Source organism: Lissotriton vulgaris, chromosome 7 (assembly GCF_964263255.1).
Source record: "Lissotriton vulgaris chromosome 7, aLisVul1.2, whole genome shotgun sequence".
NCBI classification, from domain to species: Eukaryota; Metazoa; Chordata; class Amphibia; order Caudata; family Salamandridae; genus Lissotriton; species Lissotriton vulgaris.
The window spans coordinates 738,529,787-738,557,654 of NC_141695.1; positions in this window are offsets into that span (position 1 = coordinate 738,529,787).

The window sequence follows — 27,868 nt, forward strand, 5'->3', positions numbered from 1 at the left end:
GGGGACATTTTCAATAAAGATTTATTGAACCAGCATCATTCTAGTATAAAACATGTTTTCTGCGACAATCAATAAACAAGAAGCTATCCTAAAAAATTACAAGTACCAACAGAGTAAATAAAAGGTAACATTCTACCATGGTGCTAAAACAACGAACATAAGGAGTCATATAAACAAGACAGTAATCAAGCGTACTCCTACGATGCGGACCCTACCTAATTGTACCTAAGTGTACCTAGCATGTATGTGGATGTAATGCGAAGAATCCCCTTGGAATGAGCCATTCCTGTTACCTGATGGGAGTGAATGAAGGACCCCGTCTTGGTCACGAGTTGGACACCCTGAAGCTTTGGAGTGTCGGGACTTCCAGTGTCTGTTTCAGGGTGGAAGCATCTCCTGTCACTAACTATTGAAGGTGCAGTTCTTTTATAGTGTTGACATTTTTTATTGAATTTTACAATGAAAATACATCAAGAGAATAATGATAAGGAGGCAGTAATGAAATGTGAATAAATAAATGAGAAATTCCATAAAAATATAAAGTAACAATAAATACATGACATTTGTTTATGAATAGAAGCATATAAATATGGAGCAAATAAATAGACATGTTGTGAATAAAAAGTAAAACAATTTAATAGATAGAGAAATAGTGAAAAATCTGAGAAGGAGAAGATAAATGTAATGGGAGGGGAGGAGAATGCAAGTAGGGTAATTATTAATGGATATGTAAATGGCATAAATAACAACTTGAAATAGCATATATTAATAATTGATTAAATATAAATAGATCAAATATAAATATGAGTCAGTGACTGTATATGAGATCATCATAATAATGATAGAGAAAGGTGTTATCATAGGAGATTTGGGAGAGAAAAGTAAAATAGTGTAAGTAAGAAAAAAAAAGAGAAGAATAAAATTTGAAGGATAATATGGAGAGTTGGAGCCAGGGTACGGAGAGCTGAAAGAGAAAAAAAAGGGGCAATTAATAATAGGAAAGACATAATAAACAAAGATGTAGAACAGTGAGTTAGTCTCCGTGGTCGGATGCAGTGAGAGTAGCAGGAGAATTATTAGTATCAGCAACTTTTGTTGTTCAAAAAGGTGACCAGGTTTGGAGAAATATGTCAGTTTGATCCTGAAGGTTATAGATCGTTCGTTCATGTGAAGCTGTTTGTATCATGGCTACTAACCATTCTACCTGTGAGGGTGGAGAGGATGATTTCCAATGACGTAGAATACATATTTTAGCTGTAGCCAATGCAGTGTGAAAACGACGGTGTTGTGGTTCCGAGAGCTTAGGGGAACGACGTAGATCATGTAAAAGAATATTGGCTGGTGTGAGTGGTAAATGTAAGGGCATTATGGAGTGCAAAATTTTACTAACAAGGGGGCATATTAGCAAGAACCTTGTTAAACTTATCGCCGGTTTAGCGGCAGGAAAGTGCCGCTAAAACGGCGATAAGGGGCTTTCTAATATGCGTTATAGAATTCCAATAGAAGCCCAGGTTATATGTGCAGGACATCTAATCTGGGCTTCTATTGGAATTCTATAACGCATATTAGCAAGCCCATTATCGCCGTTTTAGCGGCAGTTTCCTGCCGTTAAAACAGCGATCATTTTAACAAGGTTCTTGCTAATATACCCCATCGTTCCAAAAAGGTTGTATATTTGGGCATTCACAGATAATGTGAGTTGTGTCACAGCCTGAATCGGGGCATCTCCAACAATTAGTTTGTGAAAGTAGGCCAGCTTTATGCAATTTGACTGGAGACCAATGCCAATCATGTAGTATTTTAAATAAACAAAATGTAAGCCTTGCTTCACAGGGTTCCTTTTTGCAGATTGTCCAATAGCTGTTCCCACTCATCATCTGAACAAAAGTTTGATAAACAGGGTTGCCATTTAAGGTGAAGATTATGAGAGGGATTGTGGAAAGAGGTGAAACATGAAGGTTTTATAAATGCCTGAAGTCACTCCTTTATGTTTCCCCCATGTATTTAAATAGGATAATATTGGTGAGATTTGAAACAACCAAGGGGGCGAACCCAAATGTTTCTTCAAACACCGTTGGAGTTGAAGGTATTTGAAAGAATGTTGTGCAGGAAGATTACATTCCTCCCTTAGTTGCGAGAATGATTTGAAATCACAATTATGAAGAAGCTGATCCAGAGAGTGAATGCCTGCTGGTTGCCACAAAGGCCAAGATAGAGTTCAACAGTTAATATGAATATCTGAATTATTCCATAGGGGAACCTTATTGTGGATACGCAGGTTTGAACCTAGTAAACAATGTCCCCTTTGCCAGGATTTAGATATAGCGATTAAAATCGGATTTTGGGGGGTCAGAACGACTAGTGCCACTTCCATACAAAAGAGAAAGACCTTAATATGTGGATAAAAGGTGGTGTTCTATATGAACCTATTGTGGAGCATCATTGATTCCTGATAACAAATAAGATAATTGAGAGATGTGTAATGCTAGGGTATAATGTTCAATCGATGGGAGGCCCATTCCTCCATATAGTTGGTGAGCTTTCAATTTTGTCACTGCATGCGAGGCTTAGTCGAACCCCATATAAAGGTTTTAATCTTGGAGTCTATTGATCAAAGAATGTATAAAGGAATCTGGAAAGGAAGCATGCCCAGGATGTAGAGGAAACGTGGAAGGGTGACCATTTTAATAGCTTGGACTCTACCCCAAAGAGAAAGCCCTAAAGCCTTCCATTTGTCAAAATCACGCTGCATTTGAGAAATTAAAGGAGTTAAATTGTCTATAACCATGCCGTCCAAAACTTTATTGACTAGAACTCCCAGATATTTAAGGCGTGTAGATTGACAATGAAAAGGGAAACCGTATATAGCTGCTTTTGTAGTACCATCAGAGATGGGTAATGCCTCACTCTTATCCCAATTAATTTTATAACCTGAAAAGGAAGAGAAGTCATTGATGATTTGAAGAAGAAACAGAATAGTTTGGGGGTGGTTTGTAAGGGTGAGTAGGATATCATCTGCGTATAAGTAAACTTTAGAGTGCCCAATTGAGAGGGGTATACCTGTGATTTCATCAGTTTGGCGCATTGTAGCATCTAATGGTTCCATAGCTAAGAGGAAAAGAAGGGGGCATAAAGGGCATCCTTGGCGCATTCCTCTCCGAATTGGAAATGTGTCAGATAGAAAACCACCACAATTCACTTGAGTAGATGAATGGTCATATAATAAGCGTGCCTTGGATATAAATTGATAACCCAACTCAAATTGTTCCATTACTGTAAAAAGGTAGTCCAATTCAATGCGATCAAACGCTTTTTCTGCATCAAGTGAAAGAACTAATGCATCATCTGGGAGATGTTTAGCAGACAACAGAATATGGGCTAACGTGCGAAGATGATTCTGAGAGGAGTGCCCTGGGACAAAGCCTACTTGAGTGTGATGTATCAGGGAAGGTAATACTTTAGAAAGGTGGGATGCTGGGATGCTGGCCAATATTTTAATATCACAATTTAATAAAGAGATGGGACGATAACTACTGCGTAGCAGGGGATCTTTACCAGGTTTGGGTAGCACAGCGATGAGTGCTTTGATAGAAAGAGGCCCCAATGAAGATACATTATCCGCCTCTTGGAATGCAGCCTGTAGTGTATCATTAACATTGTGGCCTGCCCATCAATAGAATTCAGCTTTGTGGTAAGGTAGGTTAGCAATGGTTTGGTAAATCTCATCTTTGGTAATTTCACCCTCAAGCAGAGCTCTACCATCATCTGAGAGATGGAGAAGATCCACCTTTGTAAGAAAAGTAGACATCTTATCTCAATCTATCTGAGCATCCGGGGTATAGAGAGATTGGTAGAAAGAGGCGAATTTATTGACAATATCTTGAGGTCTTGTAAGCATGTCACCTTGTGCTGTTCGAATAGCCGGAATAGCCATAGCTGCCTCTCTTTGGTGCAATTGTGCAGCTAACAATCTTCCTGCCTTTTCCCCCTGCTCGTAATGCCGCCCCTTCATTCTCTGCAGAGCATATTCGGCTTTAGATATAAAAAGGTTATTCAAAGCCATACATGCTTGCTGTAGTGATTTACGTTTCTGCAAGGTTGGGGTTAGTGTGTACAGGCGAGAGTTAGATTGAATGTCGCAATCTAGTTCTGTTTGTCGCACAGCATTCTGTTTATTATTAAGTGCTGCATCTCGCATTAACTGACCCCTGGTAGTGACTTTAGCTGCAGCCCAAATATTCCTGTCGGAAGTTACAGAACCCTGATTAGTGGAAAGATATTCTTGGAGATGTGATTGTAATTGAGATTTACCATTTGGAGTCCTATGCCGTTGAATGTTCATGCGCCAGGATTTACGCCCTGGCCTAAAAAGTCCTAATTCTAGGGATACGAGGACAGGGGAGTGGTCAGACAAAGCTGTCTCCAAGATTCGAGATTCCGTGACCAATTGAACCACTTTTTGTGATGTCAGAAAATAGTCCAGGCGAGAGAATGTGCCATGGATGGAAGAGAAGAAGGTGTATTCCGTGTCTGTTGGGTGACTAAGACGCCTGTAGTCAACTAAACCGCTATCAGAAATTACGTCATCTAATAGAGCTCTGTCTGTAGCATTCCCCTTGTCAAATGGACATGTTTTGTCTAGAATTGGGCAAAAAAAGGGGAGTTGGTTCCTTTCTGTGGTTCCTAAATTGAAGCACGGAGTGCTTAACGAGATTTGACACCAAAACTTTTTTACCTCAATGACATGTACCCTAGTTTGTCCCAAAATTATTACATAAACATATTATTCTTAAAATTCATATTTATTAAAAACTTGAGATAGCAGCATGATATAAGTAACAATTTTACATATAAGCAACATATAAAAACATAATCACATTGCATTAGTGAAGGTGTACCATCTGCCTTAAACACCGAAACGCGTCGACATTCTTGCTACTTTTAATTTTTGTTTTATATGTTGAACCCTAATGCAATGTGATTATGTTTTTATATGTTGCTTATATGTAAAATTGTTACTTATATCATGCTGCTATCTCAAGTTTTTAATAAATATGAATTTTAAGAATAATATGTTTATGTAATAATTTTGGGACAAACTAGGGTACATGTCATTGAGGTAAAAAAGTTTTGGTGTCAAATCTCGTTAGGCACTCCGTGCTTCAATTTAGGAACCACAGAAAGGAACCAACTCCCCTTTTTTTGCTATATTTTCCCAGTCCTTTCTGGGTTTGTTTGGGAAAGCTCTCTTTCTTTTTTAACTTGTCTAGAATTGGGTCTCATGCCAGATTCCAATCCCCGCCAATGAGGTACTGTGAGGCAACTATTTCTGTTAATAGACAGTTCAACTGGAGGAAGAACGATTTTTTGCTCCCTGTCTGGCGTAGACTGATCCCACACAAATGTAAGCATCTACAATACGCAATTTAGCAAACGCTTATCGTTTATCAGAATATGACCATGTTTTGGAGACTGTGACTGGGAGTGAGTTGCGGATAAGGATTGCAACTCCACATTTGCGAATAAGGCCAGCTTCTTTGGATTTACCCTTTTGAATGCTACTATGAATTAGCTTCCCCACCCAATCTCTGCGTAGTTTATCAGATTCTAGTGAATCTAGATGGGTTTCTTGTAGCAAGGCCACATCTACGTGTTTGGATTGGAAATAGGAAAGCACTTTTTTCCTTTCAATGTAATGGGTGAGACCATGGACATTCCATGTAATTGTACATAGAGGATGGGTGCTGGTCATGCTAAAGCAATGTCAATAGGAAAGAAAAAAATAATACAGTACACAGTTTCCATGTCTAGGTTAAGAGGATAAAAAAATAGAAAGAATATAAGGATGAAAGGTGAAATAGAAAATAGGTACCCTGGCTCACCACAAATACATTAATGTGTGGGTATGTAGGAGCAATCAAGAACAGGGCAAAACAATTTAGGTAAGTAGTATAGTCCAAAGAATGTAATGAGTTTTGATATATCCAATTTTCAATGTAGAATATACTGCCTAATGAGATGATGAAGAAGAATATTCTAATGAAAACAAACAGAGAGAGTATACAAAGGACAAAATAATAGTACACAAAGTTCTTCTTCTAAAAAAAAATAGTAAAAAGAAAAAATAAGAGAGAAAAAATAAAAAGGAAGAAAAGGAAATTGCCGTACTATACTGTGCAGAATTAACACAATGTCAACAAAGTGTATCTGTTGGCTCTGAATCTTAACTTGTGGGATACTCGTGCCAGGGGAGCCCTATCCGATGGGACCATCAACGATAAGGGAGCCTTTAACAAAATATTATAAATCGCATGCCAACATATTCTTCTGGAATTTAGATGTTGAGATGGAGAAGGAAAAGGAAACGAATATCATGGGAATACAGTGTTGGAGAAAATAAGATATAAGACATATGAATGACATAGTAATATAAACCAGAGAAAATATAACAGTATTATAGAATATTCACTGGAAAAATGGTTAACTTATTTCATCAGGAACAGATCAGAATAATATTATCTTATATTTAACAGTGGAGTAAATAAGTAGATGAATCAACAATAAGGTATCTTGCTTGTGTCAAAAATATAGTCATATATTAATATAGCAATAATCCTATTATTTATAATGAAGAATCTGAAAAAAGAAAATAATTAAATATTACTATATCACTGAACTAGCATATCATAAATATTCAGAAACTTATCGTAAGTAAATAGCAGAACAGTTGAATATTAAACATTGAAACAATTAACAATTTATTAATTTATTAATTAAAGAAGAAATATAGAAGAAATTAGAAGAGAAAAAACTGAGAAAAATTAAAAGGTTCAAATAGAAAGTATTCGTGAAATTTGGGAAAGGAAGTAGGCAACGAATAATAAAGATCAAAGAGGAAAAGAAGTAAGGAATGATAGTGCCATCAGATATACCATATAACCAAAGATGGTGAAAGAGAGTGAGTATAAAATGACAATAGACAAATGTGAATAGATCTAGCAAGAACAGGCAACAAAGAGAGCATACAATTAAATGTTGTTCACAAATAAGTAAATAAATATTAATATATCCAGATAATATTGGATAGGTAGTGGAATGGAGAGTTGATGAGTAAGAGCGTAGAAGAAAAGAAATGTGAAAACAAGGGAACATCAGTAGTAAACTTCTTGTATGAACTTTAATTCATAACATTCGTACTATATGGTAAGTGAGAAAAGGAAGATACATAGGAATAAAGATCCAAGTTCAAATAGATAATGAAGTGAGTGACTAATTCATCAGACCGTAATTTCAGCAAATGCTGAAGTAAGTTACTTCTAACTGCTGTAAAATGGTAATAAACATAAATAATAGGTTATAGTTCAGGTAACATCATCTTCAGATGATGGAAGAGATTTTAAGGGAGAACGTGACTTGTCTCTGTCTCTTTCTTGTGTAAGAGCAGTTACTGCTTTTAGGGCTTGAGATCAATCTCCAAAACAGAGCGAATATGTCAGTCTGGATCTCTTCCTCTGCTTTGAGATCTATTTAAGTAGTGATAAGATTCATCAGAGACGTTCTTGGACTTTAGGGAAGAAAGTGGAGGTTGAAGCTCAGATAAAGGCATGGTGAATTCCATACTTTGAGGAAGGAGAATATGTAGAAAAAGATGAAGATCCTCTGGGTTGAAGAAGTCTTTGGAGATGCCGTATTTTGTGATCCGTAGACACGCTGGTTCAAATAGGCCATATTTGATGTCCAACTGACATAAGCGTGGTCTTAAAGAAAGAAAGGCTTTACGGCGATCATTTGTTTCTTTTGAGAAATCTGCTGTCCTTCGGATTTGATGACCCTCAAATTGGTATGGACCATGAATTTGGGCTGCATTTTTAAAAGGACCAATACAATGTGCTCTTTGCATCTCCAACAGTGGGTCAAAAGTGAGTCCTGTAATTTTTGGGAGGTTTGCTATAAGAAAGGATGTGGCATTCGATCCTTCCAATCCCTCTTGAAATCCAAAGAAGCGCACATTGTCCCGACGACTTCTATCTTCCAAATCATTCATTTTGCTCCTGAGGAAGAAAAGTTCTTGGTCTCGATCTGGAAAGTTGTTAACACGGGTTTTGACTGTGGATACATGTTCAGTAATACTATCTAGATTTTCCTAAAATCCGATGATGGCTACACACATCGATTTTGTTTCAGTAGTAAGGGTAGATATGGATGCCTCCATTCCCTCTAAACGCCATCCTACGGCAGTGATTTCCTGAAGTACGGTCTGGTCCAGTAGACATCAGAGAATTGGATGATTGGGCTGGGAGGTGAGTGTCCAGAGTATTAGAAATGGGGCGAGCGCGCAGAAGCTAGAGGCAGCTGACTCCAAACAACACTGCTTCACGGTATCAGCAACAGTTCAGCAGTAAGGTATCCTCAGACAATTGTAGAATTGCAGGAATCACAATCTAAGATGGTGTAAACTCAGGCAGATGTATTCTGTTCTTGAAAACGGCAGAGATTTGTAGTTAACAGTAGGGCTTTATCACATAGAGTACACAAGGCATCAGACAAATGTAGAGAAAGCAATGAATCCTTGTAGTTTGGAGCCGGCAACACTAATGACAGAGTCTCTGTGGACGTTGCCAAGGGTAAGAAGTCGCACACCACATTTTCAGAGGCAAGAGGTTTGTCAGAGGTTGGTTATAAGGGAAGAATGGAAAGGGGCGACCACTCGGTCCCCCCGAACGTATGGCAGAGTACCTCGATCCCCCCGGGAAGCCATTTTGGGGCGGGAGGCGCGTCTCGGCTGGTATGCCCGAAGCGGCGTAGCCGGGGCGCGCTTTTTCCCGCCCTAGAGTGGGCTGGCCTAGACACTGACGCAGCCAGCCACGCCCTCGGGGGCAGGCAGGGGCGGGTTTTCGCCCGCCCTGAAGACGGATAAAAGAGACGCAAGACCAGAAGACGTCCTCTTGTTCTTGTGCCCTGAAGCTGCACCTCCTCGCTATACGTGAGCTCGGGACAGAACCAAGAGCCAATTTTGAGCGTTTTGATCTTTTTCTTTGTCTTCTAGATAATTCGTCGGAGAGATGCCCAAGAAAGGCGCAAAGAGAATGACGACTGATCAGATGGTTCGGGTTCTCTTTAAAGAGATGTCCGACATTAAGAAGCGGCTGGCGGAGCGAGACGGGGGGGAGGGATTGGGGCGTCCACCGGCTGGAGGGAGACCAAAGAGGCCACGAAGGGTTCCAGCCGGGGGAGACGTCCCGGTCCCCGCTCCCCCGCTCGAGGCGCCGACCCCGGTGCCGATGGAGGGGAATCCGATCCCCGTTGTCGTCACACCGACATCCAAGGAGGACATGCCCCCCGAGCTGGCAGCACAGCTAGCAGCATGGTTGGGTGATAGTAGTGAGGGCGCCATGGCTGCCGAGGCACAGGCACTGATGAAACAGCTGAGGGAAAAAAGAGATGCAGCCAAGGTGCCCGCGCCGGCTGCGGTGATAGACAAGCCACAAGTGGCGGAAACAGCCTCCGGTTCAGGTAAGCGGCCATTGCCGATCGCAAGGGATGAGTCAGCACCCTCTCGTAGAGAGAAATTGGGGCAACATGTTCCGTTGGCAGTAAAGGAAAAGATTTGGGCGGGGGAGTATGTGAATATTTTCTCCTTGCTTGTCGATCATTATGAAGTGGAGCATGTTAAGAGTCAGAAAGACCTAATGCATCCGAGTGTTTGGCGCGCAAAAATGGCCGCCTTTAAGGTGAATGAGAATATTGGCAACTGGGGCAATGCGTGGGGTATCTTTACATCTATTTTGGGGGAACGTAGGCCCGAGTTGCTTCCTGAGTTTCCAATTTACCAGTCACGAATTATGGGTTACTCGACAGCGTATCAGGGTAACCATTGGTTCTGTTATGACAACCTTTTCAGGAAGGAAAAGGAGCATAACAAAAATTTAACTTGGGACTGTTATGATTCTTTGACATGGGATAAAATGAAAGAGTCAGGAATGTTAAAAATGCCGTTGGTAGGTAGCAATGTTGTCGAATACTCCCGCCAAAATGCGGGGACGTCTTTTCGGTCAGGTACGGGCACCGACGATTACTCGAGACCTGCCGGCAATACAGGGAAAAGGGGTTTCTGCTTCAATTTCAACAAAGGTAAATGTAACAGGCCTCCGGGATCGTGTAAATTCAAACACGAATGTAGTACTTGCGGGTCGTCCCATCCTGAGTCCTCGTGCAGAGCCAGAACGGGTGAGAACGGGGGTAGAGGGGGCGCTAAACAGGTCTAACACAGGCCGAGGGGCGCCTTTACCAACCCCGATTGATACCTTGGTGATGATTCCCTGGCTCAGTGAATACCCAGATCGTACTTCTGCTGGGGTGCTGCGGAACGGTTTCTCATATGGTTTCCGCATCCCGGTAGGAGACTTTCAGGGTGTTGGGACGTGCAAAAATCAACTTTCCATTTTGCAGCATACATCTGTAGTACAAGATAAGATTCAGAAGGAGGTTAGCCGGGGACGGGTCGCCGGCCCGTATAGTGAACCCCCGGTACCGTATTTTGTCTGTTCTCCGTTAGGGGTGGTCCCCAAGAAGGACCCAGGTGAGTTTCGATTAATTCATAATCTGTCAGCTCCACATGGCCTTTCGGTGAACGATGCAATTGATCCAGAGGTATGTTCGGTGCGGTACGCATCATTTGATGAAGCAGTGGCCATTTTGAATCGCCTGGGGCCCGGGACGTTGATGGCGAAATCAGACATCGAGTCAGCGTTCCGGTTGCTCCCGGTACACCCAGACGACCAGCGTCTTCTGGGATTCATGTTTCAGGGATCGTATTACATGGATAGGTGTATGCCAATGGGATGCTCTATATCCTGTGCATATTTCGAGAAATTCAGTACTTTTCTGCAATGGGTATTCACAAAGACAACGGGTTTCTGAAATGTAATGCATTACCCTGATGACTTTCTGTTCCTTGGGCCCGCCGGAAATCACGAGTGCCGCCAGGCCTTGTCTGACTTTTGTATGTTAATGGGGCAATTTGGCGTGCCATTGGCACCAGGAAAAACTGTGGGTCCTACGACTTGTCTCGAGTTTCTGGGGATCGAGTTGGACTCTAGTGAGGGTTGTTTTCGTTTACCAGCTGCCAAAGTGTCGAAATTCAGGGCAGCCCTGCAAGTATGTATAAACGCATCTAAAGTTACGCTGAATCAATTGCAACGATTGGTGGGGAAGTTGAATTTTGCCCTGAGGGTGATCCCAATGGCCCGCCCCTTTTCCCGTTCAATTGCCCAAGCGATGGTTGGCCTAAAGGCGGGTCATCATCGCACGAGACTATCGGCTGAGGTCCGCCAAGACATGCGTATTTGGTTAGCATTTTTGGCCGACTTCAATGGTCGAGTCGTTTGGAACAAGCCAGCCGTGTCCTCCGAAGAGCTGGGTCTATGGACAGATTCAGCAGGAAGCATGGGCTTTGGCGCCGTCTTCGGCACGAGATGGTCGGCACAAAGGTGGCCCCCTTGGTGGCATGAAGGGGGGCTGACGAGTAATATTGCTTTCCTTGAACTGTTTCCCATCCTGGTGGCCCTCAGGACCTGGCCCGAAGGGTTCAAAGATCATTCTGTGGTGTTTTGGTCTGACAATATGACCGTTGTAGAATGCATCAATAGTCAGGCAGCACGTTGTAAAATGATTTTAAGGCTGCTCAAAGAAATTGTCTTACTGTGTATGCAACTGAACGTAATATTCAGAGCAAAACATGTCCCAGGGGTGATGAATCAGGCGGCTGATGCACTGTCTCGTTTTCAAATGCAGGCTTTCTGGGGTTTCCTTCCCTCTGCGGACCTAGAGCCGGCCCCCTTCCCCGAAGCTCTCTGGTCTCTCGGTGCCCCGAACTTCGTCACCTCGTGGGAGAGAGTCTAGCGCCAAGGACGAGAAAGGCATACGAAGGGGCGTTCCGGGCCTATTTAGCCTTTTTGGGGTTGGAAAGAGAGGGGCTTTGGGGTCAGGAGGAATGGGTAGTGCATTTTCTGATGTCCTTGCGTAGGGCTGGGAAGTCGGTGGCGACGGCCCAGAGGCATCGTGCTGCCATTTCCTTCGTTGCCAGGGCCCATAATATCCAGGACCCCACAGCGTCTTTTGTGGTACAGAAGGCGCTGCGCGGGTGGCAACGCCTTGAGGGTCGCAGAGTAGATGAAAGGCGCCCGATAGGTCTGGATAGATTGTCCCAGTTGCTGGCCACACTCCCTACCACATGCTCGTCTCAGTTCGAGACGTGTTTGTTCCGAGCTGCTTTCACGCTGGCTTTTCACGGGGCGATGAGGATAAGTGAGCTGGTTGCGAGGAATAAACAGGATGTGGTGGGGGGTTTGTGCCGGGAGCACGTTCAGATCAGGGGTGAAGCGATGATTGTCTCCTTTGTCAGGTCCAAGACCGATCAGGATGGGATGGGAGACTGCACGATCATCCGCAGGATCCCCGGGTCCTCCATGTGTCCGGTACAGTGTTTAGAAGATTACCTAGCACGAAGGGTGGCATCATGGGGGGGGACATTGTTGAGACACGCAGACGCCACCCCACTGACGAGGTTTCAGTTTCAGCGGGTGCTTGCGATGTCCATTGCCGCAGCGGGCTTGGACCCGGGCGAATTCGGGACCCATTCCTTTCGAATAGGGGCTGCCACTGAAGCTACAGCCAGGGGTCTTAATGTTGAGCAAGTAAAACGAGTGGGGCGTTGGTCCTCCAATTGTTATAAGAGATATGTGCGATTGCACATGTTGTGAAGCTGTAATAATGTACTCACGCTTCTTGTCTTTTGTTTGGTTTTCAGTTGCGCAAGCCTACGAGGCAGGGCGGACTATGCAGTCGACCCAACACCAGGCCAGCGGTCAGACATCACCGGCTGTGAAAAAGGAGGTGTGGGTCGTGGGCCACTCATACGTGAGGCGTGCCGCAGACGTATTCGAAGCAGGTGACATGATTCACGTACCTGGGGAATACGGGTACAGAGTGTCCTTCTACGGAAGAGGTGGTCTCTGTATTGACCAGTTTCAAGCATTCTTTGAGGGTTTGTTAGGGCGGACGAGGTCACCGCCGTCTATAGTCATAGTACATTTAGGGGGCAATGATTTGGTCACCACCGGTCGACGACTTCTCCTAGAGGCAATGCTTTCCACTGTAAGTTGGTTAGCGAGGAGAGTTCCGGGGTGCATGATTGCGTGGTCTCATATGATCCCACGAAAAGTGTGGCGGGGGGCTATTTCGATTCCTGCTTTGAATCATTCTGTTAGAAAACTTAATAACAAAGTGAGTAGGTTGTTCCGTTCCAAGACATTGCATTCTATCTCGCATAGTTGTATTAACGATGACAGTATGTATTTGGGGGATGGTGTGCATTTGTCGCGGGTGGGGAATGAGTTACTCATAGGAGATTTCTTAGCTTGGTTAAAAACGTTAAAACATGACCTTTAGGTAGGATTTTTTGTGGGGGGTCCGGATAGCCGGTCAACTATCCGGACCTGTGGCGGTAAGGTCATGATCGGTGAGCACTAATTAGTAGATCCCTATGAGTGGGCGTCACCCAACACGGATGGGAACGCTCGGGTGAGGTGGCCATTGGCCCCTCAATGGGGAGGCGGTCCCTTCTAAGGATGGGGCGCCGGAAGTAAAGGAAAGGCGGTCAAGGCCCCTTCCTGTGTAGGAGGGGTTACAGCCCCCTCCTGTGGTATTTCCCGGGGCCAGTGACATCTGCGACGGCAGATGCGGTAAGTTGTGTGGGGTTGGGGGGAGGTCTACGATACCTTCTAGATACCTCACACGAGTATTCGAACGACCTTTAACTGGCGTCGAGTTCTTTAGTGCCCCCGTCAAGTCAAGGGAAATTGATAGTAGTTGCACTTGAGGTAAGCCTCCGTGCGGTCGCCCCTCCCGAGTGGGAGGGGTAAGTCTGGTTAGGGATCTTGACACCGGTTATGACCTTGCCGTTGGCCCTTAAACGTTAGGATGTACAATTTCAATAGTTCTGGAAAATGTTTTGTAGGATGCTAGTTCGGCTAGGAGACCTCTGTATTAGAGAATATGTTAAGGTTAGCCAAACATCGCAATGTGCTAATGAAATTGTACATAACATGAAACGTTTAATGTTTTAATTTGGTTTAATAAATACGGCCGGGGGGGTCACTCCCTCCCACTTCCAAAAAACTTCAAGAACTGTTTCCGGTTTCCCTCCTTTCGGGGATTGTGTTGAGAGGGGGTGGCGGGTATCTCAGCCATATGGAAAGGGGCGACCACTCGGTCCCCCCGAACGTATGGCAGAGTACCTCGATCCCCCCGGGAAGCCATTTTGGGGCGGGAGGCGCGTCTCGGCTGGTATGCCCGAAGCGGCGTAGCCGGGGCGCGCTTTTTCCCGCCCTAGAGTGGGCTGGCCTAGACACTGACGCAGCCAGCCACGCCCTCGGGGGCAGGCAGGGGCGGGTTTTCGCCCGCCCTGAAGACGGATAAAAGAGACGCAAGACCAGAAGACGTCCTCTTGTTCTTGTGCCCTGAAGCTGCACCTCCTCGCTATACGTGAGCTCGGGACAGAACCAAGAGCCAATTTTGACCCACCCACCAGCCCCTGAGGACAGCCAGTTGTTTTGTAATAAAGTTAATTTAAACTTATGTTTCTGATTCGTTTACAGGTTTGTGATGGTATCATGTTGATGTTAATTATAATAAAGGATGGTGTATGATGTAAGTTTTGCGATTAAAATGATTCGAGTTAGTGTTGAATTTTAAGCATGCTCTTTCGGTCGTAGTGACCAATGTTTTCATAGGTTTGATTAGCATTGTCGTATTTAATTTGGTAGGCGGTAAGGTCATGATCGGTGAGCACTAATTAGTAGATCCCTATGAGTGGGCGTCACCCAACACGGATGGGAGCGCCCGGGTGAGGTGGCCATTGGCCCCTCAATGGGGAGGCGGTCCCTTCTAAGGATGGGTCGCCGGAAGTAAAGGAAAGGCGGTCAAGGCCCCTTCCTGTGTAGGAGGGGTTACAGCCCCCTCCTGTGGTATTTCCCGGGGCCAGTGACATCTGCGACGGCAGATGCGGTAAGTTGTGTGGGGTTGGGGGGAGGTCTACGATACCTTCTAGATACCTCACACGAGTATTCGAACGACCTTTAACTGGCGTCGAGTTCTTTAGTGCCCCCGTCAAGTCAAGGGAAATTGATAGTAGTTGCACTTGAGGTAAGCCTCCGTGCGGTCGCCCCTCCCGAGTGGGAGGGGTAAGTCTGGTTAGGGATCTTGACACCGGTTATGACCTTACCGTTGGCCCTTGAACGTTAGGATGTACAATTTCAATAGTTCTGGAAAATGTTTTGTAGGATGCTAGTTCGGCTAGGAGACCTCTGTATTAGAGAATATGTTAAGGTTAGCCAAACATCGCAATGTGGTAATGAAATTGTACATAACATGAAACGTTTAATGTTTTAATTTGGTTTAATAAATACGGCCGGGGGGGTCACTCCCTCCCACTTCCAAAAAACTTCAAGAACTGTTTCCGGTTTCCCTCCTTTCGGGGATTGTGTTGAGAGGGGGTGGCGGGTATCTCAGCCATATGCAGTTTATTGTGGAGTTGTTAGTCTTTGTAAAATGGAAACATACGACCATCAAGAAGACTGCGCAGGAAATGGAGCATTATGGACCAATGCTGTTATAAATTATCCACCTTTGCCTCACTAAATACACAAGGCAGTAAAATAGAAGTGTTTAAATTTCACGACATGAGATTTATCAGACTGTAGCTCTTCAGATACACAGTGCAATGACAATGAGCAAAATCCCTCATGTGTTTTGCGTTTTTTTGATGCACATCAGTAGCACAATTTATTTATAGTAAGTTTTCAGTACAGGCGTTCCGAATATCATATCATACATTAAAGTCAAAGTATTGAATCAGCACACTTTGCTCTTATGACAAATCAATAAGACTGTGCAGGAAATTAAGCATTATGTAATAGTTCTATAATAAATTATCTATATTTGCCCAGACCAGGTACAAAGGACAGTAAATAGATGTTAAAAATCACCGCAAGTAGTTCCAACAGGTGACAGCAGCACAACAAATTCAAAAGCAGCTCAACTGCAGTCGGCAGCAAGGGGTAGCATGCTTAATTTACATATTTGGTTGAAGCACATGCGGAACAACAAAAAAGGCTGCTGAGAGATGGAGCGTTGTGGATGACAATGCCACTACATATTCACCTCGCTAAACACAGATGGCTTTAGATAAACGTATAAAATCTCCTCAGGCACTTTCAATATGTGACAGCAGCGAGCTGAATTTAAAAGCTATTCATGTCCAATTAGCTTCTTCATAATCCAGGTTACGGTATTTTATCTGTGTAATTTCTTTTATCTGACTAAGAGTTACATGAAGCCATGAAACATTCAGGAGGAAAAAACGGAGCTTACAGAGGAGTCATTAATCTTTATCTGAAAGAGGCATCATTAGTGATGAAGTCTCCTCAGACGCTTGTTTCTGAGAACTGCGCACATCATACCAAAGAAGCGTCCGTCCAGTCAGCTGCGTCTCATCAACTCGAAGCATTGCAGCTGACAGCAAACATACCTCCATAATATGCAGAGACCATTTTTCAGTTTTATAAATGCCACATTATTGAGTCCAGCTGTTCACACAGCGTTTTTTCTATAGATTAGCTGTCACTCCCGATTGGGAAGGCTCCTTATCAATGTCCGGGGCTTCCCTCAGCGCAGAGCTCTGGAGTCAAGTGGCCATCTTGCGTTGTGGCCAGAACACGCCCCCTGCAGTTCTTTTATACCAAAAAGGTAGCCTCAGGAGTTGTACTACAATCGATATGTTGTGAGTACGGTATTGGAGTTTAGACTAAATCAATCATTGTAACTATGCAAAGTATCCGAATCGCCATAGGAGGAAAGATAGCGATGACTTTTGTACAGAGTATGTTAATTACTGGAAATTTCGCGATCCGGAATTATTTCCTTGCTCACGCTAAAAAAATGCATTTTCGTGCGCGCGGTAGGGACTTACTAGGATCTCTGCATTTGCTGATGAGTTTTCTTATCCGTGCACGTGTGCCACAAGATTTTGGTAGCCGGCCACGAGATCCTGCGAGAGTCTGCAATCGAGCACACATCATTCATTGCACCAACGACCACCGCAAGAGTGTGCAATCGCGAACACGTCATTAGGACGCGCCATCGGACATCCGGCAGAAGTTTGGTGTAGCTCGGAATGCCGAACATGAAAAATTTTAAATCTGGAAAAGAAGAAAATGTCTAGCAGCATAAAACCATCTCTAAAATGTTGATTTCGATAAAAAAACTCCTCAGATTGACATTTGGCTGTACTTTTTTGTGCAAGGAGTCCTTTTTAAAAAAAAAACATTTTTTGGGGAGAGGAAGGCAGTGCCACAGATTCTCCAACTTCCTGTTCCTGTCCAGTAGGCTCCTCCCAGTGCTTTGTCCATCTCCTGTTCATTTCTCATTTGGATTTGGAGCTGGAAGGATCACTCTTTGTGACTGTTCTCTGCTGCATCATATATCATTGGATTTGAGGACTTTTGGATTTGAGATTTTACAAGTAAGTTGGTGTTGTTGTTTGTTTGATTGGGGCATTGCAGTTGCTGCAACTTCAATTTTGGTACTTTTCATCATTTTTTAATAAAATGTATTGTGGGTAGCCGGTAGGCCCAGAGCTAGCCATGGGTGCATGATGAAACAATGTTCCTTTGGTGTGTGTTGAATTTATTTTAAACATAATTAAGGGCATGGATGGCATTGGATTGAATTGCAAAATGTGTATTTTTGGGGTTATTTCAGTTTTTGGGTGTGTGTTAAACAAATGTATTTTTGTGTGTGTGTGTGGTGTGTTGTGTACCTTCCTTACATACCTTGTTTAGCTCTGTGGATTTTCGTTTTTGCATTTTATTGCATTAAAGCTGTGTTGTTTAGAATGCCTCCTTTGCCTGACTATTATCGGCCTGTTTTGGTTCATTGTTTTCCAGGCCTCCTGCTTGTTGCTTGTGACTGTGAGTATCCATGTGGCTGGTGGCCATTTTGTGGTGGTAGTTATATAAGTGTGCTGCTTTTGCCATATAGGCCTGCATATGTTTCCTTTGTTCCTTTTTGGCCTAGGCTTCTTGTTGTTGTGGGCCTGGCCATGTGGCTGGCGACCATTTTGAAGCCAGGCAGTGTGCTTTTGCCATGGGCCTGTATTGTCTGTCTTTACTTTCTTATTGATGTTGTGGGCCTGGCAATTTGGCTGGTGGCCATTTTGAAGTCAGACAGTGTGCTTTTGCCATAGGCCTGCAAGCTTGTGGCCTAGTCTGCCAACAGGCATTTCATCCAGTAGCATCTGAGGTAGTCATGGGTGCATGAAACAACTGTTTCTGTTGGATTTACACATCATTTAGGGGCATGGATGGCATTGGATTGAATTGCAAAATGTTATTGGGGGGTATTTCACTTTTTTGGTGCGTTTTTTGTTGTTGCACTTTTTATTGCATTAAGCAGTGTTATTTAGCATGCCTCATTTGCCTCGCTATTACAGACCTGTTTCAGTTCATTGTTTTCCAGGCCTCCTACTTGTTGGTTGTGAGTGTCCATGCGGTTGGTGGCCATTTTTTGGCTGCAGTTATATAAGTGTTCTACTTTTGCCATATAGGCCTGAATGTGTTTACTTTGTTCTTTTTTGGCCTAGGCTTCTTGTTGTTGTGGGCCTTGCCATGTGGCTGGTGGCCGTTTTGAAGCCAGGCAGTGTGCTGTTGACATAGGCCTGCATTGTCTGTCTTTGCTTTCTCATTGTTGTTGTGGGCCTGGCCATGTGGCTGGTGGCCATTTTGAAGCCAGGCAGTGCGCTTTTGCCATAGGCCTGCATGTCTTTCCTATGTTCCTCTTGTCTTACTGCTTCCGTCCATCCCCTTTGCCATCTGCAGCTCCCTGAATGACGTGATGAGCAAATAATTTAATTCCATTTAAACAGGTTCCACTTCCATTACATTTGTATTTTTGTTTTTGTTCTTCTTCTTTCCTATCCTTCCTGAGTGTACACACAGCACGGCTCTGTCACAAACGCTCTTTAATATCTATATGATCCCCCTCGCCAGTCTCATTAGTCAGCATGGATTCTCGTTTGTGTTGTATGCCGACGATACCCAAATCATCATCTCGGTATCAAAAAAGTCAGAGCGGGTAGCTTCTAGATTCCATGCATGTCTGAGGCACATCATGAGCTGGATGAGCAATAATTTCCTCAAGATCAACACAGATAAGACTTAGGTCATGGAGTTTGGTGGCGGTCCATCCCTGTGTGATCAGACATGGTGGCCGGTAGAGGCGGGCATGTGCCCAATACCATCTACGAAAGTTAAGAACCTGGGGATCATCTTTGACGATCAGCTGGGGTTCTCTGCTCAGATCAACCATGTGACCTCCACTTGCTTTTACATTTTGAAACTACTGCGAAGGTGTCCCCTTTTATTCCTCAGGAGCTTAAAAAACTGTTGTTGTGCCCTTAATCTTATCCCGATTAGATTACTGCAACGCACTTTTCGTGGGTATTGACATGGCACAGAAGACCAAACAGCAGTCCATACAAAATGCAGCTGCACGAATACTCCTGAACATCCCAAAAGGTCACCCCACTTCGGCGGCTGTTAAGTCTTTACATTGACACATATACAGCAACACATGGATTTTAAGGCCTTATGCCTTGTGCATAAAACTGTATACGGTGGAGGGGATTCCAATCTGCGAAAAATCTTTCAGTGGTATATCCCCAACAGAAGTCTCAGATCGGCTAACTCTGACCTTATTTGTACCACTAAAGTCCATAGAGCTAGATGGGGGGGTAGAATCTTGTCACATTGTGGTGCTAGGTTGTGGAACCAATTCCCATTACACTTAGACTTCAACCAAGCATGACAGTTTTTTGGAAGCAAATAAAAACACAGCTATTTCTGGGGTCCTAAATAATTAGTAATCTGTAATCCTATCCTATCCTATGAAAGCCCTTGCTGTCAAAGTCTCACAAATGGCTACATTGTTAAGTTTTTTTGATAACTTAAACTGAGTTAATAAAATTTCATCATATATAACACTAACAGGTGTGACCACCATACACTAAGGTATATATATGATATTTGCTTGTTTGTACTAGTAGTAAGTGAACCACAACAACAAATGCAACATTTCACGGATGTTCTTCACCTGCCTTCTTTGCTTTTAAGTGCACAAAAAGACAGAGGAGGAGGTGTCATCATCACCCGTTGTACTGCCAGACAGAAGTCCTGCTGCACACAATGTCAAGTGGCATGTGGCCACAGACATCTCTGCAAATTGTGCAACAGCATCCTGCTGACATCTGAAGAAGAGGGCCCCAAAGAAAGTTACCAGGACCTCCAGTAGCAAGAAAGTTGCCAGTGAAAAGAAGGAACATACAAAGGAAGTGGCACTTGCCAAGACTGGGGTGCCACCCTCATTGTTTTTGTGGGGAAAAAAAATTACACCTGCAGCAGCGGTGTCCGGGGGGACCAAGCTGGGAGCAGCACCTCCACATCAGCGGGCCCACCCCCCCAACCTAGGTCCAAGCCCATGAGTGTTGCAGAGGTAGCCATTATACTAACGAGCAGTGATTTTGAGATGTCATTATCGCAAAGTAGCACCCAATCAACGCAGGCAGAAACTCAGCAGATAAGTGAGCAACTACAGCCGCAACAACAGCTGCAACAACAGCCACAACAACAGCTACAACAACAGCTGCAACAACAGCCCACAATAGTAGTTGTTCCTCCTGAAGTAGGGGTAGTTCAGGAAATCGAGCTTCCTGTAGACGAAGAGGAGCCAGCCACTGTTTCAGAAGATCCATTGTCTTCCAGATCCCCAGCAAACAAAAGGAGGGTTAGCCCATCAACTTCTTCTTTATGCCCCACTTCTGATGATCTAGATACCCCTTGGATTCTACCAGTTCAGTGTGAGAGTGATGCACGCCACAAGACAAGGCTAGTGAAAAGGAAGGTTCAAGAAAGCCTCAAAGTTAGGTAGGTTGATGTAGATGGTGATGATGACAAGCTAGTCATCGTGAACATTACTCCATTACCAGAAGAGATGGAGACCAACAATATTAACCTAGCCAAAATCACTGCGAGGGATGTAGCACAGATAACACCAAGACAGGTAGCACCACCTCCAGCTTCCATATTTGCATTTGCTAAAGCTTGGCAGGGACCTACATCAAGCTCAACCACCACCTCATTAGGTAGTGGTACTGTAAGTGGAGTAAAATTCCACGCCCACCCTCCAGTTCATCTGGCATTGAAAGTGGAACCTCCAGCAGCACCAGAAAGTACACCGCCCCAGTTTGTGGCTTCTTTTCAGTTAACAGTACGGATGAGAACATTGCTATATGCTCAATTTGTAGAGAAGCTGTTAAGCGGGTTAAGCTTGGTACAAACTATCGTACCGGAGGCCAAACAAGTCTTCTAAAAAAACACCACATGATACAGTGGGAGGCTCACCTACTTTGCTTACAAAAAAGTAAAACTGCACCCATTGCTGCGGGTGGGGATGAAGAAGTAGAAGAAGATATGATGGCATTGGAATTTGAACAAGAAGGAGACATTTTTAGCCCTGTCCCCAGCAGTATATTGGTACTGCCCACATCCTCAGCAACATCTCAGTGGCACCTGGTCCGTAGTAAGAAGAGTCATCCTTAGAGTCAGACTGAGACACCAAGGCAACAGAGTACTGCAATGAAAAAAAGTGCGTTGTTAAGCCTAACTGGGTTCAAGAAGACAGCTGCACCACAAAGCAAAATAATCCAGCCTACCATTGACAACATGCTTAGGTCAGAGGGGCAGTACGAATGAAACCACCAAATGGCATGTTTGTACAATGCGAAGCTGGCTAAAATGTTAGTGATGAACCTTCTCCCTTTTTCTATTGTGGAAGGGTTGGGTTTCCTTGAATTTGTGTCAGACATCTGCCCTAAACGGAAGGTTCCCAGCCGGTCCTATTTCGCCACAGTTGCTGTTCCAGCACTACATCACGATGTGCTGGAATAGCTTGGACAAGATTTGCAGCAGATTGCTGTTCACAATATCCACCTGACAAAAGACATGTGGACCAGTTGCCAAGCCACTGATTACATGTGCATCACTGCACACTGGATCTCTTTTGTGGGCGTTAGAGAAAAGATATCTGAAACAGGTGCTGTTGACACTGCTGAGATTTTTAATGCTACTCAGAAATATGCATCTATAGCCATGTTCGCCATAGAGAAATCTCATACTGCTGCAAACATTTTAGAACAGTTTAACAGCAAGGTCTTTGAATGGCTGTGGCAAAGAGGGCTTAACATTGGTTGTGTTGCCACGAATAATGGCAGTAATATACTTAAGGCCATGAAGGAAAGTGCCTATTTCAGGGTCCCGTGTTTGGCGCACTGCATTAACATTATTGTTCAAGACTTTCTGCCACAATTCTAGATCCACTGTGCAAATCTGCACTGAACAGTAAAACATTAATTCCTTTTTCAGAAGTGGACATTGCCCGGTACAAAAGTTGGACAGCTGAGGTAGCCACTGGCAATTAAAGGCCCGCTACTCAAACCCACACCAAGCACTGCAGCAGGGCATCCGGTGTCAAGTTCCACTTTATAGCCTGAGGGCAGTGCGCTTGGCTAAGAGCGGTCACCAACACTATCGACAACACCAGCAAGAACCAGATCATCAGCCCCAGTAAAATCAGCACAGGATTGGTATTTACAGCAAGGGCTTGCTAGGTCCAGTGCTGATGCAAAGACAAAATAGGCCAAACTAAGTGTAGCACCTCTGAACATTGAGCGGATGTCCAGGCCTATCTGCATGATCCAACAAACGTCTATATTGATCAAAACCCATTGCAGTATTGGTATGGGAAAAGGAACCAATGGCCAGTGCTCAGCAGGATGGTGATAAACTATCTTGCTTGCTGTGTCACAAGTGTCTCTTCTGAACATGCTTTCAGTGCTGCTGGTGACATTGTAACAGTAAAAAGGACCATTCTCTTGCCCACTAAGGTAGAGAGGTTAACCATGATCAAAATGAATCAGCACTTTATACCACCGAATTACACAATACATGAATCAATGCACGAAGATGAGGACAGCAATTTAGGTAACGGAAGTATTGTGTTAGATGGTGATTACCTTTTTTTGGTTCAACCCCCAGAGTTTGAGGACATGCTATACTTCCCTGATAGCTAGGCTTGAACTTCTTACATTCTTCCTCCCTTATTTACTTTTATTTGTGTGTGTCTGTCTTTCTGATTCAAAACTTTGAATCACAACAAATCCATCACCACGTCTTCTAGTCTTTTTATTGCCATATTGCAGTTGGAGCTGTCTGCATTTGACTGAAGTAAACTCTTTCGAGTCTTGCTCCTCCATCCTCCTGACTCATCCTAAATCCCTTTCCCTCAAGTCAGATGATGATTGGATGTAGAATAGAAGAAAAAAGAAAATGTTGCCTAGTTGAGTACCTCCAAAATAAGTGGAACATGATGGCTTATATAGCTATCCTACTTTCCGAGCAGAGAGAGACTGTCCCTTAATTTAAGATGAGAAGGAACAGGTAATGAATGATGGCAAGCATTGGATGCTTAGTGAGTGATTTGTATTGTTGTTGTTTCTTGAGCATGATGTGATTTCATTATGTACTATTATTTAATCTACACACTAAATGTAACTCAAGTCAAGGTTTCCCTTCTTTTTTTTAAAAATTGTACTTCTACTGCAGGCCGAACCTTTGCATTTTGAATATGGAATGTGAGCTCACTATGTACACTGCACACTGAGTTGGACAACACCATGATGATGACCACAGTGACATAATATTTTCGCAGTCACTCAGTAGGATCAGAGATTATTGATGGAATACTAGTTTGAGTGACATAAAAGATAAACAAGTCAACAACAACCGCAGTAGACCTACATGTCTGTGTAGTGGTGGAGTCTAGTACCGTTGGCCTGCTCTGTCCTGTTGTTGTTGTTGTTGTAGGTTAATACTGGAAACAGAGTAGACATGATGTAGCCATGCCACCACTGAAAGTGTTCTTGTTGCACTCCACCGTAATTTATGCATATTTTTTCTACTTGATTTTTCAATATCCCTTTTGTTTTTCCATCTACAATTACAGTCCGGCCCTTACCCTGTGCTATACTGGGGAAAAAAACTCACACTTACCTTACCAATCCACATCCGCCAGGCAGGCAGTGGCATCACCCAAGATTGATGGACGGAGTGTCCATGGAAGGGAAGACCAGGAGAAATGGCAAGATGTAACATACAGTAACAGTATCAACATTCATCACCTTTTAAATAATTTGATTAATTTTTTATCTTCAATCATTATGACTGTGTGTTGTTATTATGGTTGCTCTCTGCTTAAAATGTATCCCTATAGCTATTTTTTAATTTTCTTTGCTATCATTAAAAGTAAGCCTGGTACAACAGAACAGAAAATGCATGTAATTTGGGGCAGACAGGCAAGGCATAGCCACATTGCATAATATACTGCTGCCCTGTACTGTCTAATTGTCTATTATTAGTTAGTAAGTACCGTCAAGTTATCAATGTCATCATCATGCATGCATTCGCTTTTTCTCCTTAACAGATCTATGGATAAGGTTATCTGTCAAGATTGTGTTTTGATGTTTGTCCATGTATAGGGTTTTTCTTTGTCAAACCTTTCCCCAAGCCCCCCTTCCCAACCATTCATCAAACCTAACCCTCTTCCCCCGGGCTGTGTGATTTATTGCGGCATGACTCAATTAAATGTAGACAAATACTTGAACACACACTTGCTGGGACGAATGTGGTGAAAGCAACACTAATTCAATTTCAAGGCAGGGCGAGGATCTTCTTCTGCTTGCCCACCTAGGATCAGTATATTTGCAAGGTAGTTTTTTCCTGCCAAAGGAACCTAATCCATCATCATAATTTGCCAGCATCGATTGGATTTGTCATCCTCCTACACAGCACTAAAGCTTACGCTTGTGTCGAGTGTAGGCCTAGTCGATTGACGCGACACAACTACAGTTTGTAACATGTTGTACTAGGATACCCCAGCCACCATTATGTTTTATTTTATTTTGGCATATTATTGTTTGGCAGTATTTTCTGTACTTTACTTTGTTCTACTACTCCTCCCACAGTCTCTCTCAGGTGACTGACTGTCTCATTTTCTTTTTTTTTGCAAATGCTACTGCCAGTATCTACTACTACTACCACCACCATGGCATGCTGGGAAACCAAACCATCATCACCATGCAGCCATCGCTGTGCCTAAGTTAAACATCAAGCACAGGTAAGAGAAGAAGTTTGGGGGAGGCATAATTAATAATGGAAATGTTTTCATTAGTTCACATACCCCATGAGTCCAGTTGCAGAATGCATAGACTAGGAGGAGAGACTGACAGTACTAGGAGGAGATGTCACTCAGTGTGGGGTACCACATCTATCTGTTTGTGTCTTACAAAGTCAGCTGATTAGATTATTTAAATAAAACAATGCCTGCAGCAGCAAAGAAACATTATGATGTAAAACTGGAACCCCACCCACAAAACATTAACAACATCGTAAGTAAAGTATGATAAATATAATTTCTGCTTACAAAAATAAACTATGTACAAAATCCGACAACAACGCCTGACCCACTCCTCTCCCTAACCCCAACCAATGTCTGAAACGAAAAAGTCCAACCAATTGTCCATGTCCTTTAAAAACCCTAACGCCAAAATCCCACCCACCAAAAGAAGCAATAAAAAAGGGGCAATCCAACAGGGTCTCTCTCAACTCATCGGCAGGCTCGCCTCTCCAGGGCCTCTCCTGGGCCTTAATTTTATCCTCTAGGTAGGCCACGCAGTGCTTCAATATGTGACAATTGCATCCACAGTGGGGGGCAGCAGTGCTAGATATAGAAGTGCGACGGCAGGCGACTTCCAGATGGTGGCGCTTTAACACTGTAATGGCCTGGCCAGGGCCCCGGTCATTGGAGGAGCCTGCAGCTGCTGCTGCTTCCTCCTCCTCCACCAGAACTATCAGCTGCCAATATTAAGTCTGTATGGCCTCTAGCATCCGGCCCAGGGCCGTGGCTGCCACCCCCTTCCTATCTGGTTCCCCTTTGGAAGGCGTAGCTCTATCAAGAAGAAAAAACAAGACTATTGTAACAATATACTGTTAGCCTTTTCGCTCAACCCATCCATCAAGGTCATCTGATGTGACGTTTAGTCTTCTCCATAAAACTTTCACAGCTGAGTTGAAGTCAGATAGAAGAGGCCATTGGTTACTCAACACTCCTGCTGCTAATGCTATTGCTAAGTAAAGGGTGTCTTCTGTAACCGTTCACAACAACTTCTTACTTACTAAGTCTACTCTCAGTCTCAACAGTACAGTGTACACCCTTGCAGCGAGTGTAATGTCAATAAGTAAGGAATATAACTTACCACCACCCGCCACTGCTGCTGACTCACACCCTGCAGCTCCTGCAGCTGTCACATCTCCTCCTGCTCCCTATGTGACCGCGTCGCCATTGCCGCTAGCCCTGGCACTGGTGGTCGGTAGTACGCCTACACATTTTTAGATGCCGTATGCACATCCTCCTATTTATTCTTTTTCACTAGCAAGATTGAAAAAAAGTTAATACATACATATACAACATACATCACTAGTACAAATCAGGAACTAGAGTACAGTAGACACTAGTAGTGTTATATCATGGTCCCTTGTGTCATTCTAGTCTTTGCTAACTTAGCCTGAACCATGCAACCATTTTAGCTTTGTGTCTTTTATTTTTGCGCACATTACCTCGCAGCCTGTTCTGAAAGACACCTTTGCGCCCACATGAGCTCATAGTACTGCTACTGTCTGAGTTCTGTGTACAAGGTCAAAAAATAGCCACTTTGCTTGGAGTTCTGGTGGTCAGTCCGTATTGCTTAGCCATAACATGCTACACTTTTTGGCACAAAATGCTTGCAATATACAAATGTGCACCATTTTTCTCATAACAGACGGAAGATTCCCTTTTACGAACAAGAGCTTTGCAGAGCTTTGCAGAGCTTACGATGCAACCAGTACTTCTAGGTTCTTCTAAGGTGAGGGGTCCCCCAGAATTGGCTCAGAGATCTTCATTTATAATTTTATATAAACTATATTACTACCAAGGGGAGGGTGGTTTGTCCACCACTGTTCAGTTAGCATCATGATTGATTTCCCCTTTTGTCTTCTATGAACTTGTAGTTGTAACAATGTTTATTGTTTTAAACTTATGCATTTTTCTGTTGGTGCTGCTCGTATACTGCATTATAGAACAACATACAGAGCTTGTTATTTGAAAATAAACCTTTTGAACTTACATAGACTCTGTGGTATTTGGTGAGTGAGCAAAAGGGTATGCATTGCTTCCACGACTCTGAGAGGTCAGGAGTATAGTGTTATGTTCTGGGTTTTCGAACCATTGGGTATCTTCGGGGGGTTCAGGGAGCTAATGAGACACCATAGCTAGTCGGTCGGGAGATTGTGGGTGAGGTGTGAGGAAAGTCCAACCTCCTATCATCAACGTCCTATTTTCTTGCACATAGTTCTGTATGTGCAGAATCCCTACAAAAGTAGTAGTATGTCCTATATATCCTATCAAAAATAGTAAAATATCTGGTTGGGCATTTTGTTGGTGGGAATTGTCGAAAAGCCTCAAGATTAAGAAAACTAGAAGAGGACAACCCAAAGGGCTGGACTCAGTGGCTGGAGCGATTGGTAAATCTGAGTTTTATTTAAAAAAATTTACATAAAGAGTGGCCACCAGGGCAAGCTTAGCTACAGAGAGACTAATAGGA